Source organism: Triturus cristatus, chromosome 11, assembly GCF_964204655.1.
Source record: "Triturus cristatus chromosome 11, aTriCri1.1, whole genome shotgun sequence".
In the NCBI taxonomy this organism is placed as follows: domain Eukaryota; kingdom Metazoa; phylum Chordata; class Amphibia; order Caudata; family Salamandridae; genus Triturus; species Triturus cristatus.
In genome coordinates, this window is record NC_140594.1 from 1,139,723,638 (window position 1) to 1,139,738,340 (window position 14,703).

The following is a 14,703-nucleotide window of genomic DNA, read 5'->3' on the forward strand; positions in this document are numbered from 1 at the left end:
TGCTTCCAATGCTGCCTAAATATGTTCATTTCCACTATTTGTACTACTGCTTTCCATTTCTTCTCTTCTGCACAGATTTGGCCTTGGTTTCAATCCCCAGTTTCTTACCCTCTACAAGAAACTTTCTACTGCTTTTCATGTTGGTATCTAAACCAAATGCACCATTGAAACTGGTGCAAGATAGTCATTGAACTCGGGGTTGTAATCTTTAGAACCGAGAGCAACCACTTCATAGGGCGTTGGTGGTATAGTGGTGAGCATAGCTGCTGCCCAAGCAGTTGACCCGGGTTCGATTCCCGGCCAATGCAGTGCAAATTTTTATATGTTCTCCAAGCAGGATTTGTTTTAATGCAACATGTCACAAAACGGAAATATCATGAACAGATTAAGCAGACGTTAAATTAAAAAAAAAATTAAATACTTAGGCAGGCATCTCGATCGCCCCATCTGCTACATTCGTTTTCCTATTAGATGCTATTTTCCAAAAAGCAGAGTCACCACTCACATGTGCTGGTAATAAATATGTTGCGGGCGGTAGACAATGAAAGGGCTGAACCCCGACCAGACATTCTAACTCTAGCATCTCTATATTAAAAAGCATTTCTAGGCAATATCTAGCATGTGAATAAAAGTAGGCAAGATCCACCGATGAATCTGGCAAAAGTCCCCAACGATTTTGTGCACACTTGTTCTCTCACCTGAATGCAGCGCCACCTTGTAGCCATCGGATGTAACTGCAGCTCACAAAATGTTATATCAGAGAGCAAGTTGAGAGGACTCCAAGAGGCAGATGTCCATGGAAAGAGCCTCTCACGACAGCAGGAAGGTTGGATATTTCAAGATGGCAACAAAGCCTCACACCGGGCAAGCCCTCACCGGGTAGATCTCTGGCTCCCAGTTAAAATCAAATCCTGAGCATGCTAGCGCTAGGATCAAAGAGAGAGGAGAGGGTTAGAGAGCTGCTATCTTGGTAAAGGCCTGAAACTGCTAGTTCCCAAGAGGGTCTGCACTTTCAGTTATGACTGACTGTGAGACGAGAAGATGAAGATTTTCTGCACCCAGCATACATTGCAGCATGCTTAGGCAAATGAGGAGCGAGACCCACCAATCCCTCGCCACTTCGCTGAAAGCTCCTCCTCTGCATAAAGAGAACACTTTTACAAGGGAGCAGAGTGGCGCAGCGGAAGCGTGCTGCGCCCATAACCCAGAGGTCGATGGATCGAAACCATCCTCTGCTATAATATTTCTTGTTTTTTCTTCTGAGAACCAATCTGTCATTTCCACGCTACCAGCAAGGAAAAGCGCAGGCTTGTGCTAGCTATGTGAGAAAAGACTTCTCAACTATCTGTCTCTGCTGAAATACAAGCGAGTGATCGCCAAAGGATCAACCCCATACTTTGAAAGTAAAGATACCCAATTATAAGCATAAATGACTGGTGGGACCGTCACACGTTTTTCTGGGCCTGCTTTGAATGTCATTCTTGCCTTTTCGTTCTGCTCTTATCATTCTCCTGGGCATTTCATGGAAGGCACTCTCTTTCTCTTCGCTGCTTTGCTTCCAATGCTGCCTAAATATGTTCATTTCCACTATTTGTACTACTGCTTTCCATTTCTTCTCTTCTGCACAGATTTGGCCTTGGTTCCAATCCCCAGTTCCTTACCCTCTACAAGAAACTTTCTACTGCTTTTCATGTTGGTATCTAAACCAAATGCACCATTGAAACTGGTGCAAGATAGTCATTGAACTCGGGGTTGTAATCTTTAGAACCGAGAGCAACCACATCATAGGGCGTTGGTGGTATAGTGGTGAGCATAGCTGCTTCCCAAGCAGTTGACCTGGGTTCGATTCCCGGCCAATGCAGTGCAAATTTTTATATGTTCTCCAAGCAGGATTTGTTTTAATGCAACATGTCACAAAACGGAAATATCATGAACAGATTAATCAGACGTTAAATTAAAAAAAAAATGAAATACTTAGGCAGGCATCTCGATCGCCCCATCTGCTAAATTCATTGTCCTATTAGATGCTATTTTCCAAAAAGCAGAGTCACCACTCACATGTGCTGGTAATAAATATGTTGCGGGCGGTAGACAATGAAAGGGCTGAACCCCGACCAGACATTCTAACTCTAGCATCTCTACATTAAAAAGCATTTCTAGGCAATATCTAGCATGTGAATAAAAGTAGGCAAGATCCACCGATGAATCTGGCAAAAGTCCCCAACGATTTTGTGCACACTTGTTCTCTCACCTGAATGCAGCGCCACCTTGTAGCCATCGGATGTAACTGCAGCTCACAAAATGTTATATCAGAGAGCAAGTTGAGAGGACTCCAAGAGGCAGATGTCCATGGAAAGAGCCTCTCACGACAGCAGGAAGGTTGGATATTTCAAGATGGCAACATTTCCTGTCCAGCGTCCTCTCACGTCCCGAACGCTCCCAAACGCTCAAAAGCCTCACACCGGGCAAGCCCTCACCGGGTAGATCTCTGGCTCCCAGTTAAAATCAAATCCTGAGCATGCTAGCGCTAGGATCAAAGAGAGAGGAGAGGGTTAAAGAGCTGCTATCTTGGTAAAGGCCTGAAACTGCTAGTTCCCAAGAGGGTCTGCACTTTCAGTTATGACTGACTGTGAGACGAGAAGATGAAGATTTTCTGCACCCAGCATACATTGCAGCATGCTTAGGCAAATGAGGAGCGAGACCCACCAATCCCTCGCCACTTCGCTGAAAGCTCCTCCTCTGCATAAAGAGAACACTTTTACAAAGGAGCAGAGTGGCGCAGCGGAAGCGTGCTGGGCCCATAACCCAGAGGTCGATGGATCGAAAGCATCCTCTGCTATAATATTTCTTGTTTTTTCTTCTGAGAACCAATCTGTCATTTCCACGCTACCAGCAAGGAAAAGCGCAGGCTTGTGCTAGCTATGTGAGAAAAGACTTCTCAACTATCTGTCTCTGCTGAAATACAAGAGAGTGATCGCCAAAGGATCAACCCCATACTTTGAAAGTAAAGATACCCAATTATAAGCATAAATGACTGGTGGGACCGTCACACGTTTTTCTGGGCATGCTTTGAATGTCATTCTTGCCTTTTCGTTCTGCTCTTATCATTCTCCTGGGCATTTCATGGAAGGCACTCTCTTTCTCTTCGCTGCTTTGCTTCCAATGCTGCCTAAATATGTTCATTTCCACTATTTGTACTACTGCTTTCCATTTCTTCTCTTCTGCACAGATTTGGCCTTGGTTTCAATCCCCAGTTTCTTACCCTCTACAAGAAACTTTCTACTGCTTTTCATGTTGGTATCTAAACCAAATGCACCATTGAAACTGGTGCAAGATAGTCATTGAACTCGGGGTTGTAATCTTTAGAACCGAGAGCAACCACATCATAGGGCGTTGGTGGTATAGTGGTGAGCATAGCTGCTGCCCAAGCAGTTGACCCGGGTTCGATTCCCGGCCAATGCAGTGCAAATTTTTATATGTTCTCCAAGCAGGATTTGTTTTAATGCAACATGTCACAAAACGGAAATATCATGAAGAGATTAAGCAGACGTTAAATTAAAAAAAAAATGAAATACTTAGGCAGGCATCTCGATCGCCCCATCTGCTACATTCATTTTCCTATTAGATGCTATTTTCCAAAAAGCAGAGTCACCACTCACATGTGCTGGTAATAAATATGTTGCGGGCGGTAGACAATGAAAGGGCTGAACCCCGACCAGACATTCTAACTCTAGCATCTCTATATTAAAAAGCATTTCTAGGCAATATCTAGCATGTGAATAAAAGTAGGCAAGATCCACCGATGAATCTGGCAAAAGTCCCCAACGATTTTGTGCACACTTGTTCTCTCACCTGAATGCAGCGCCACCTTGTAGCCATCGGATGTAACTGCAGCTCACAAAATGTTATATCAGAGAGCAAGTTGAGAGGACTCCAAGAGGCAGATGTCCATGGAAAGAGCCTCTCACGACAGCAGGAAGGTTGGATATTTCAAGATGGCAACAAAGCCTCACACCGGGCAAGCCCTCACCGGGTAGATCTCTGGCTCCCAGTTAAAATCAAATCCTGGGCATGCTAGCGCTAGGATCAAAGAGAGATCAGAGGGTTAGAGAGCTGCTATCTTGGTAAAGGCCTGAAACTGCTAGTTCCCAAGAGGGTCTGCACTTTCAGTTATGACTGACTGTGAGACGAGAAGATGAAGATTTTCTGCACCCAGCATACATTGCAGCATGCTTAGGCAAATGAGGAGCGAGACCCACCAATCCCTCGCCACTTCGCTGAAAGCTCCTCCTCTGCATAAAGAGAACACTTTTACAAGGGAGCAGAGTGGCGCAGCGGAAGCGTGCTGGGCCCATAACCCAGAGGTCGATGGATCGAAACCATCCTCTGCTATAATATTTCTTGTTTTTTCTTCTGAGAACCAATCTGTCATTTCCACGCTACCAGCAAGGAAAAGCGCAGGCTTGTGCTAGCTATGTGAGAAAAGACTTCTCAACTATCTGTCTCTGCTGAAATACAAGAGAGTGATCGCCAAAGGATCAACCCCATACTTTGAAAGTAAAGATAACCAATTATAAGCATAAATGACTGGTGGGACCGTCACACGTTTTTCTGGGCATGCTTTGAATGTCATTCTTGCCTTTTCGGTCTGCTCTTATCATTCTCCTGGGCATTTCATGGAAGGCACTCTCTTTCTCTTCGCTGCTTTGCTTCCAATGCTGCCTAAATATGTTCATTTCCACTATTTGTACTACTGCTTTCCATTTCTTCTCTTCTGCACAGATTTGGCCTTGGTTTCAATCCCCAGTTCCTTACCCTCTACAAGAAACTTTCTACTGCTTTTCATGTTGGTATCTAAACCAAATGCACCATTGAAACTGGTGCAAGATAGTCATTGAACTCGGGGTTGTAATCTTTAGAACCGAGAGCAACCTCATCATAGGGCGTTGGTGGTATAGTGGTGAGCATAGCTGCTTCCCAAGCAGTTGACCCGGGTTCGATTCCCGGCCAATGCAGTGCAAATTTTTATATGTTCTCCAAGCAGGATTTGTTTTAATGCAACATGTCACAAAACGGAAATATCATGAACAGATTAATCAGACGTTAAATTAAAAAAAAATGAAATACTTAGGCAGGCATCTCGATCGCCCCATCTGCTACATTCATTGTCCTATTAGATGCTATTTTCCAAAAAGCAGAGTCACCACTCACATGTGCTGGTAATAAATATGTTGCGGGCGGTAGACAATGAAAGGGCTGAACCCCGACCAGACATTCTAACTCTAGCATCTCTATATTAAAAAGCATTTCTAGGCAATATCTAGCATGTGAATAAAAGTAGGCAAGATCCACCGATGAATCTGGCCAAAGTCCCCAACTATTTTGTGCACACTTGTTCTCTCACCTGAATGCAGCGCCACCTTGTAGCCATCGGATGTAACTGCAGCTCACAAAATGTTATATCAGAGAGCAAGTTGAGAGGACTCCAAGAGGCAGATGTCCATGGAAAGAGCCTCTCACGACAGCAGGAAGGTTGGATATTTCAAGATGGCAACATTTCCTGTCCAACGTCCTCAACGCTCCCAAACGCTCAAAAGCCTCACACCGGGCAAGCCCTCACCGGGTAGATCTCTGGCTCCCAGTTAAAATCAAATCCTGAGCATGCTAGCGCTAGGATCAAAGAGAGAGGAGAGGGTTAGAGAGCTGCTATCTTGGTAAAGGCCTGAAACTGCTAGTTCCCAAGAGGGTCTGCACTTTCAGTTATGACTGACTGTGAGACGAGAAGATGAAGATTTTCTGCACCCAGCATACATTGCAGCATGCTTAGGCAAATGAGGAGCGAGACCCACCAATCCCTCGCCACTTCGCTGAAAGCTCCTCCTCTGCATAAAGAGAACACTTTTACAAGGGAGCAGAGTGGCGCAGCAGAAGCGTGCTGCGCCCATAACCCAGAGGTCGATGGATCGAAACCATCCTCTGCTATAATATTTCTTGTTTTTTCTTCTGAGAACCAATCTGTCATTTCCACGCTACCAGCAAGGAAAAGCGCAGGCTTGTGCTAGCTATGTGAGAAAAGACTTCTCAACTATCTGTCTCTGCTGAAATACAAGCGAGTGATCGCCAAAGGATCAACCCCATACTTTGAAAGTAAAGATACCCAATTATAAGCATAAATGACTGGTGGGACCGTCACACGTTTTTCTGGGCCTGCTTTGAATGTCATTCTTGCCTTTTCGTTCTGCTCTTATCATTCTCCTGGGCATTTCATGGAAGGCACTCTCTTTCTCTTCGCTGCTTTGCTTCCAATGCTGCCTAAATATGTTCATTTCCACAATTTGTACTACTGCTTTCCATTTCTTCTCTTCTGCACAGATTTGGCCTTGGTTCCAATCCCCAGTTCCTTACCCTCTACAAGAAACTTTCTACTGCTTTTCATGTTGGTATCTAAACCAAATGCACCATTGAAACTGGTGCAAGATAGTCATTGAACTCGGGGTTGTAATCTTTAGAACCGAGAGCAACCACATCATAGGGCGTTGGTGGTATAGTGGTGAGCATAGCTGCTTCCCAAGCAGTTGACCTGGGTTCGATTCCCGGCCAATGCAGTGCAAATTTTTATATGTTCTCCAAGCAGGATTTGTTTTAATGCAACATGTCACAAAACGGAAATATCATGAACAGATTAATCAGACGTTAAATTAAAAAAAAAATGAAATACTTAGGCAGGCATCTCGATCGCCCCATCTGCTAAATTCATTGTCCTATTAGATGCTATTTTCCAAAAAGCAGAGTCACCACTCACATGTGCTGGTAATAAATATGTTGCGGGCGGTAGACAATGAAAGGGCTGAACCCCGACCAGACATTCTAACTCTAGCATCTCTATATTAAAAAGCATTTCTAGGCAATATCTAGCATGTGAATAAAAGTAGGCAAGATCCACCGATGAATCGGGCAAAAGTCCCCAACGATTTTGTGCACACTTGTTCTCTCACCTGAATGCAGCGCCACCTTGTAGCCATCGGATGTAACTGCAGCTCACAAAATGTTATATCAGAGAGCAAGTTGAGAGGACTCCAAGAGGCAGATGTCCATGGAAAGAGCCTCTCACGACAGCAGGAAGGTTGGATATTTCAAGATGGCAACATTTCCTGTCCAGCGTCCTCTCACGTCCCGAACGCTCCCAAACGCTCAAAAGCCTCACACCGGGCAAGCCCTCACCGGGTAGATCTCTGGCTCCCAGTTAAAATCAAATCCTGAGCATGCTAGCGCTAGGATCAAAGAGAGAGGAGAGGGTTAGAGAGCTGCTATCTTGGTAAAGGCCTGAAACTGCTAGTTCCCAAGAGGGTCTGCACTTTCAGTTATGACTGACTGTGAGACGAGAAGATGAAGATTTTCTGCACCCAGCATACATTGCAGCATGCTTAGGCAAATGAGGAGCGAGACCCACCAATCCCTCGCCACTTCGCTGAAAGCTCCTCCTCTGCATAAAGAGAACACTTTTACAAGGGAGCAGAGTGGTGCAGCGGAAGGGTGCTGGGCCCATAACCCAGAGGTCGATGGATCGAAACCATACTCTGCTATAATATTTCTTGTTTTTTCTTCTGAGAACCAATCTGTCATTTCCACGCTACCAGCAAGGAAAAGCGCAGGCTTGTGCTAGCTATGTGGGAAAAGACTTCTCAACTATCTGTCTCTGCTGAAATACAAGAGAGTGATCGCCAAAGGATCAACCCAATACTTTGAAAGTAAAGATACCCAATTATAAGCATAAATGACTGGTGGGACCGTCACACGTTTTTCTGGGCATGCTTTGAATGTCATTCTTGCCTTTTCGTTCTGCTCTTATCATTCTCCTGGGCATTTCATGGAAGGCACTCTCTTTCTCTTCGCTGCTTTGCTTCCAATGCTGCCTAAATATGTTCATTTCCACTATTTGTACTACTGCTTTCCATTTCTTCTCTTCTGCACAGATTTGGCCTTGGTTTCAATCCCCAGTTCCTTACCCTCTACAAGAAACTTTCTACTGCTTTTCATGTTGGTATCTAAACCAAATGCACCATTGAAACTGGTGCAAGATAGTCATTGAACTCGGGGTTGTAATCTTTAGAACCGAGAGCAACCACATCATAGGGCGTTGGTGGTATAGTGGTGAGCATAGCTGCTTCCCAAGCAGTTGACCCAGGTTCGATTCCTGGCCAATGCAGTGCAAATTTTTATATGTTCTCCAAGCAGGATTTATTTTAATGCAACATGTCACTAAACGGAAATATCATGAACAGATTAATCAGACGTTAAATTAAAAAAAAAATGAAATACTTAGGCAGGCATCTCGATCGCCCCATCTGCTATATTCATTGTCCTATTAGATGCTATTTTCCAAAAAGCAGAGTCACCACTCACATGTGCTGGTAATAAATATGTTGCGGGCGGTAGACAATGAAAGGGCTGAACCCCGACCAGACATTCTAACTCTAGCATCTCTATATTAAAAAGCATTTCTAGGCAATATCTAGCATGTGAATAAAAGTAGGCAAGAGTCACCGATGAATCTGGCAAAAGTCCCCAACGATTTTGTGCACACTTGTTCTCTCACCTGAATGCAGCGCCACCTTGTAGCCATCGGATGTAACTGCAGCTCACAAAATGTTATATCAGAGAGCAAGTTGAGAGGACTCCAAGAGGCAGATGTCCATGGAAAGAGCCTCTCACGACAGCAGGAAGGTTGGATATTTCAAGATGGCAACATTTCCTGTCCAACGTCCTCACGTCCCGAACGCTCCCAAACGCTCAAAAGCCTCGCCCTCACCGGGTAGATCTCTGGCTCCCAGTTAAAATCAAATCCTGAGCATGCTAGCGCTAGGATCAAAGAGAGAGGAGAGGGTTAGAGAGCTGCTATCTTGGTAAAGGCCTGAAACTGCTAGTTCCCAAGAGGGTCTGCACTTTCAGTTATGACTGACTGTGAGACGAGAAGATGAAGATTTTCTGCACCCAGCATACATTGCAGAATGCTTAGGCAAATGAGGAGCGAGACCCACCAATCCCTCGCCACTTCGCTGAAAGCTCCTCCTCTGCATAAAGATAACACTTTTACAAGGGAGCAGAGTGGCGCAGCGGAAGCGTGCTGCGCCCATAACCCAGAGGTCGATGGATCGAAACCATCCTCTGCTATAATATTTCTTGTTTTTTCTTCTGAGAACCAATCTGTCATTTCCACGCTACCAGCAAGGAAAAGCGCAGGCTTGTGCTAGCTATGTGAGAAAAGACTTCTCAACTATCTGTCTCTGCTGAAATACAAGCGAGTGATCGCCAAAGGATCAACCCCATACTTTGAAAGTAAAGATACCCAATTATAAGCATAAATGACTGGTGGGACCGTCACACGTTTTTCTGGGCCTGCTTTGAATGTCATTCTTGCCTTTTCGTTCTGCTCTTATCATTCTCCTGGGCATTTCATGGAAGACACTCTCTTTCTCTTCGCTGCTTTGCTTCCAATGCTGCCTAAATATGTTCATTTCCACTATTTGTACTACTGCTTTCCATTTCTTCTCTTCTGCACAGATTTGGCCTTGGTTCCAATCCCCAGTTCCTTACCCTCTACAAGAAACTTTCTACTGCTTTTCATGTTGGTATCTAAACCAAATGCACCATTGAAACTGGTGCAAGATAGTCATTGAACTCGGGGTTGTAATCTTTAGAACCGAGAGCAACCACATCATAGGGCGTTGGTGGTATAGTGGTGAGCATAGCTGCTTCCCAAGCAGTTGACCCGGGTTCGATTCCCGGCCAATGCAGTGCAAATTTTTATATGTTCTCCAAGCAGGATTTGTTTTAATGCAACATGTCACAAAACGGAAATATCATGAACAGATTAATCAGACGTTAAATAAAAAAAAAAATGAAATACTTAGGCAGGCATCTCGATCGCCCCATCTGCTAAATTCATTGTCCTATTAGATGCTATTTTCCAAAAAGCAGAGTCACCACTCACATGTGCTGGTAATAAATATGTTGCGGGCGGTAGACAATGAAAGGGCTGAACCCCGACCAGACATTCTAACTCTAGCATCTCTATATGAAAAAGCATTTCTAGGCAATATCTAGCATGTGAATAAAAGTAGGCAAGATCCACCGATGAATCTGGCAAAAGTCCCCAACGATTTTGTGCACACTTGTTCTCTCACCTGAATGCAGCGCCACCTTGTAGCCATCGGATGTAACTGCAGCTCACAAAATGTTATATCAGAGAGCAAGTTGAGAGGACTCCAAGAGGCAGATGTCCATGGAAAGAGCCTCTCACGACAGCAGGAAGGTTGGATATTTCAAGATGGCAACATTTCCTGTCCAATGTCCTCACGTCCCGAACGCTCCCAAACGCTCAAAAGCCTCGCCCTCACCGGGTAGATCTCTGGCTCCCAGTTAAAATCAAATCCTGAGCATGCTAGCGCTAGGATCAAAGAGGGAGGAGAGGGTTAGAGAGCTGCTATCTTGGTAAAGGCCTGAAACTGCTAGTTCCCAAGAGGGTCTGCACTTTCAGTTATGACTGACTGTGAGACGAGAAGATGAAGATTTTCTGCACCCAGCATACATTGCAGCATGCTTAGGCAAATGAGGAGCGAGACCCACCAATCCCTCGCCACTTCGCTGAAAGCTCCTCCTCTGCATAAAGAGAACACTTTTACAAGGGAGCAGAGTGGCGCAGCGGAAGCGTGCTGGGCCCATAACCCAGAGGTCGATGGATCGAAACCATCCTCTGCTATAATATTTCTTGTTTTTTCTTCTGAGAACCAATCTGTCATTTCCACGCTACCAGCAAGGAAAAGCGCAGGCTTGTGCTAGCTATGTGAGAAAAGACTTCTCAACTATCTGTCTCTGCTGAAATACAAGAGTGATCGCCAAAGGATCAACCCCATACTTTGAAAGTAAAGATACCCAATTATAAGCATAAATGACTGGTGGGACCGTCACACGTTTTTCTGGGCATGCTTTGAATGTTATTCTTGCCTTTTCGTTCTGCTCTTATCATTCTCCTGGGCATTTCATGGAAGGCACTCTCTTTCTCTTCGCTGCTTTGCTTCCAATGCTTCCTAAATATGTTCATTTCCACTATTTGTACTACTGCTTTCCATTTCTTCTCTTCTGCACAGATTTGGCCTTGGTTTCAATCCCCAGTTCCTTACCCTCTACAAGAAACTTTCTACTGCTTTTCATGTTGGTATCTAAACCAAATGCACCATTGAAACTGGTGCAAGATAGTCATTGAACTCGGGGTTGTAATCTTTAGAACCGAGAGCAACCACATCATAGGGTGTTGGTGGTATAGTGGTGAGCATAGCTGCTTCCCAAGTGGTTGACCCGAGTTCGATTCCCGGCCAATGCAGAGCAAATTTTTATATGTTCTCCAAGCAGGATTTGTTTTAATGCAACATGTCACAAAACGGAAATATCATGAACAGATTAATCAGACGTTAAATAAAAAAAAAAATGAAATACTTAGGCAGGCATCTCGATCGCCCCATCTGCTACATTCATTGTCCTATTAGATGCTATTTTCCAAAAAGCAGAGTCACCACTCACATGTGCTGGTAATAAATATGTTGCGGGCGGTAGACAATGAAAGGGCTGAACCCCGACCAGACATTCTAACTCTAGCATCTCTATATTAAAAAGCATTTCTAGGCAATATCTAGCATGTGAATAAAAGTAGGCAAGATCCACCGATGAATCTGGCAAAAGTCCCCAACGATTTTGTGCACACTTGTTCTCTCACCTGAATGCAGCGCCACCTTGTAGCCATCGGATGTAACTGCAGCTCACAAAATGTTATATCAGAGAGCAAGTTGAGAGGACTCCAAGAGGCAGATGTCCATGGAAAGAGCCTCTCACGACAGCAGGAAGGTTGGATATTTCAAGATGGCAACATTTCCTGTCCAACGTCCTCACGTCCCGAACGCTCCCAAACGCTCAAAAGCCTCGCCCTCACCGGGTAGATCTCTGGCTTCCCAGTTAAAATCAAATCCTGAGCATGCTAGCGCTAGGATCAAAGAGAGAGGAGAGGGTTAAAGAGCTGCTATCTTGGTAAAGGCCTGAAACTGCTAGTTCCCAAGAGGGTCTGCACTTTCAGTTATGACTGACTGTGAGACGAGAAGATGAAGATTTTCTGCACCCAGCATACATTGCAGCATGCTTAGGCAAATGAGGAGCGAGACCCACCAATCCCTCGCCACTTCGCTGAAAGCTCCTCCTCTGCATAAAGAGAACACTTTTACAAGGGAGCAGAGTAGCGCAGCGGAAGCGTGCTGGGCCCATAACCCAGAAGTCGATGGATCGAAACCATCCTCTGCTATAATATTTCTTGTTTTTTCTTCTGAGAACCAATCTGTCATTTCCACGCTACCAGCAAGGAAAAGCGCAGGCTTGTGCTAGCTATGTGAGAAAAGACTTCTCAACTATCTGTCTCTGCTGAAATACAAGCGAGTGATCGCCAAAGGATCAACCCCATACTTTGAAAGTAAAGATACCCAATTATAAGCATAAATGACTGGTGGGACCGTCACACGTTTTTCTGGGCCTGCTTTGAATGTCATTCTTGCCTTTTCGTTCTGCTCTTATCATTCTCCTGGGCATTTCATGGAAGACACTCTCTTTCTCTTCGCTGCTTTGCTTCCAATGCTGCCTAAATATGTTCATTTCCACTATTTGTACTACTGCTTTCCATTTCTTCTCTTCTGCACAGATTTGGCCTTGGTTCCAATCCCCAGTTCCTTACCCTCTACAAGAAACTTTCTACTGCTTTTCATGTTGGTATCTAAACCAAATGCACCATTGAAACTGGTGCAAGATAGTCATTGAACTCGGGGTTGTAATCTTTAGAACCGAGAGCAACCACATCATAGGGCGTTGGTGGTATAGTGGTGAGCATAGCTGCTTCCCAAGCAGTTGCCCCGGGTTCGATTCCTGGCCAATGCAGTGCAAATTTTTATATGTTCTCCAAGCAGGATTTGTTTTAATGCAACATGTCACAAAACGGAAATATCATGAACAGATTAATCAGACGTTAAATAAAAAAAAAAATGAAATACTTAGGCAGGCATCTCGATCGCCCCATCTGCTAAATTCATTGTCCTATTAGATGCTATTTTCCAAAAAGCAGAGTCACCACTCACATGTGCTGGTAATAAATATGTTGCGGGCGGTAGACAATGAAAGGGCTGAACCCCGACCAGACATTCTAACTCTAGCATCTCTATATGAAAAAGCATTTCTAGGCAATATCTAGCATGTGAATAAAAGTAGGCAAGATCCACAGATGAATCTGGCAAAAGTCCCCAACGATTTTGTGCACACTTGTTCTCTCACCTGAATGCAGCGCCACCTTGTAGCCATCGGATGTAACTGCAGCTCACAAAATGTTATATCAGAGAGCAAGTTGTGAGGACTCCAAGAGACAGATGTCCATGGAAAGAGCCTCTCACGACAGCAGGAAGGTTGGATATTTCAAGATGGCAACATTTCCTGTCCAATGTCCTCACGTCCCGAACGCTCCCAAACGCTCAAAAGCCTCACACCGGGCAAGCCCTCACCAGGTAGATCTCTGGCTCCCAGTTAAAATCAAATCCTGAGCATGCTAGCGCTAGGATCAAAGAGAGAGGAGAGGGTTAGAGAGCTGCTATCTTGGTAAAGGCCTGAAACTGCTAGTTCCCAAGAGGGTCTGCACTTTCAGTTATGACTGACTGTGAGACGAGAAGATGAAGATTTTCTGCACCCAGCATATATTGCAGCATGCTTAGGCAAATGAGGAGCGAGACCCACCAATCCCTCGCCACTTCGCTGAAAGCTCCTCCTCTGCATAAAGAGAACACTTTTACAAGGGAGCAGAGTGGCGCAGCGGAAGCGTGCTGGGCCCATAACCCAGAGGTCGATGGATCGAAACCATCCTCTGCTATAATATTTCTTGTTTTTTCTTCTGAGAACCAATCTGTCATTTCCACGCTACCAGCAAGGAAAAGCGCAGGCTTGTGCTAGCTATGTGAGAAAAGACTTCTCAACTATCTGTCTCTGCTGAAATACAAGAGAGTGATCGCCAAAGGATCAACCCCATACTTTGAAAGTAAAGATACCCAATTATAAGCATAAATGACTGGTGGGACCGTCACACGTTTTTCTGGGCATGCTTTGAATGTCATTCTTGCCTTTTCGTTCTGCTCTTATCATTCTCCTGGGCATTTCATGGAAGGCACTCTCTTTCTCTTCGCTGCTTTGCTTCCAATGCTGCCTAAATATGTTCATTTCCACTATTTGTACTACTGCTTTCCATTTCTTCTCTTCTGCACAGATTTGGCCTTGGTTCCAATCCCCAGTTCCTTACCCTCTACAAGAAACTTTCTACTGCTTTTCATGTTGGTATCTAAACCAAATGCACCATTGAAACTGGTGCAAGATAGTCATTGAACTCGGGGTTGTAATCTTTAGAACCGAGAGCAACCACATCATAGGGCGTTGGTGGTATAGTGGTGAGCATAGCTGCTTCCCAAGCAGTTGACCCGGGTTCGATTCCCAGCCAATGCAGTGCAAATTTTTATATGTTCTCCAAGCAGGATTTGTTTTAATGCAACATGTCACAAAACGGAAATATCATGAACAGATTAATCAGACGTTAAATAAAAAAAAAAATGAAATACTTAGGCAGGCATCTCGATCGCC

The 14,703-nt window shown here is 44.6% G+C and overlaps 5 non-coding genes across 5 annotated transcripts; all 5 read left to right on the forward strand.

Moving 5' to 3' along the window:
- The first annotated feature begins 1,789 nt into the window (after window positions 1–1,789).
- Window positions 1,790–1,861, forward strand: TRNAG-CCC (transfer RNA glycine (anticodon CCC)). Its single transcript has one exon. It is a non-coding gene; the product is annotated as a tRNA-Gly (tRNA).
- A 3,082-nt stretch (window positions 1,862–4,943) lies between these two features.
- On the forward strand, window positions 4,944–5,015 carry TRNAG-CCC (transfer RNA glycine (anticodon CCC)). Its single transcript has one exon. It is a non-coding gene; the product is annotated as a tRNA-Gly (tRNA).
- Window positions 5,016–6,533: 1,518 nt separating this feature from the next.
- TRNAG-CCC (transfer RNA glycine (anticodon CCC)) lies at window positions 6,534–6,605 on the forward strand. Its single transcript has one exon. It is a non-coding gene; the product is annotated as a tRNA-Gly (tRNA).
- A 1,529-nt stretch (window positions 6,606–8,134) lies between these two features.
- Window positions 8,135–8,206, forward strand: TRNAG-CCC (transfer RNA glycine (anticodon CCC)). The gene has a single exon. It is a non-coding gene; the product is annotated as a tRNA-Gly (tRNA).
- A 1,516-nt stretch (window positions 8,207–9,722) lies between these two features.
- Window positions 9,723–9,794, forward strand: TRNAG-CCC (transfer RNA glycine (anticodon CCC)). The gene has a single exon. It is a non-coding gene; the product is annotated as a tRNA-Gly (tRNA).
- The last annotated feature ends 4,909 nt before the right edge of the window (window positions 9,795–14,703 follow it).